Below are 1,864 nucleotides of genomic sequence, written 5' to 3'. Positions count from 1 at the left end.
GTGCGTAGCGTATTTAAATCACATCAAGCTTTCAGTTGGGTTATATCTTCAAGAGTTAAAGTACCACTCTTCGTTAATTAGGAATCCAAATCCATAGATGGTTTTCGAGATTTAAACCTTAAATAAGTTAGATGGTAGTACATATATAGATAGAAATAACATATATTTGCCTAATTTGCATAATACAATTAACCACATAATATTTACTTATATTTATACTTACTCATACCGTCATATTAAGGTACTATGTGAATAGCAAGTATATTTTAATGAAAAATATCCGTAAAGTATTTTTAATAAAAATAATGAAATTAAAATAAAAATATATGGCTTCACTTTTGAATAATATTATGCTGTTATCTAATTGGAAAATATTATAATTGTTTTCTATATATTTTTTTTTTTGTTTCTATAATTTTTAAATAGATTCTTCATGTTTTCCATATACTCTCAGAATAATAATTTGTTTAATTTAAACAGATTATAACTAAATCTCAGGTCAAAATATTCTTTCTCGACGTATCATATTGGTTCAACCATATCACATGTTGGTTTTCATATATTCTTTACCACATGATCAAAAATTTTTCTAACAAAATGTACAAGTCAATATAGGTAGTATATGGTTAGAGCATATTTTTCTGAGTGTATTAATATTTAAGAGTTTTTGGTCTCAAACAATTTCTCCTTCTACTTCTGGCTACACTACTGATCTATAAGACGTGTGGATCTGTTTTATTTAATTAGGTTCCCAAGAAACGACTTCTATTTAGTAGGTTTAAGTAGCGGCAGTCCTTCTATTTCTGTCCAAGTAGCGCAAAAACCAAATTTTGTTGAAAGATTTTAAATTTTTAGATTCATTGGAAGCTCTGAATTTTATATATCCACCAAGGCTCATTAGTTTGTTTGTAGAATATCTAAGAGTTACTGTAATTAGAAATTTGTAAAGGAATTGTTCAGTTGTTTTTTCACTATTTTTCCTTTTTGCTTTCTCTTATACATTTAAAGAAAAAACCCAATTTTTCGGTGTGGTAGACCCATTTACATAAGTTTTATAAAATTTGGTCCTAGTACTAGCCTTTACAATTTGCTTACTCGATATGAGTAACTTCTAACATACTGTAATCACATCTTCTCTTCTTTAAAATTATTATTATTGAAACATACTTCAAGAACCCTGAAATTAAAAATAATTGGCGCTGCTACCCTAAAGCATTTAATATCATTTCAATCAATTCAATTAATAATTTAGTGACAATTTAGCATAACGACGTTAATACCTTTAAGTCGTAATTTATTACTAGACACAAGCCCAATAATTCACCGACTTAGGGGCACACACGCCGTACGCTGCATGTACGGGTAAGTAATTTGTAAGTGAATTAAACTTGTTGCTCCATTTCTGTCAGGCGCTGTATTTGCTATGTGATTTTCAACGGACTTCAGGCAAAACCAAAACGAAGTCTTTTAACACACTAAACACTCCCCAAATTGTCAACCTGTCATATCTCATAAAAAGTATCTTTTTTTCATTTGAAACTGTGCATATATCTTTGTATGTGTGTGCTGTGGACGGACGGACGATCATTTGCTCATACACACCCTCGTAATTTAAATTCATTCATAAAATTAATGTAAATATTGAAGTTGCTTTGAATAAATCTGAATATGTTTTATGATATTTATTTGCATAATAAAAAAAACAAAAGCTTTAATAAATTTTATTGTGAGTTTTGTAGTTTTGTTTTTATTCTCTAATTAGCTTATAAATAGATTTTTTATTAACATTTCTTTATGATGTTTCGCTGGAATTAAGTATGAGGTTGTTTCAGTACAAGAGGTGCAAGAGCGATACCTTCCAATA

Source organism: Teleopsis dalmanni, chromosome 2, assembly GCF_002237135.1.
Source record: "Teleopsis dalmanni isolate 2A chromosome 2, ASM223713v2, whole genome shotgun sequence".
Classification (NCBI taxonomy): domain Eukaryota; kingdom Metazoa; phylum Arthropoda; class Insecta; order Diptera; family Diopsidae; genus Teleopsis; species Teleopsis dalmanni.
Note: the sequence above shows the minus strand (reverse complement) of the source record.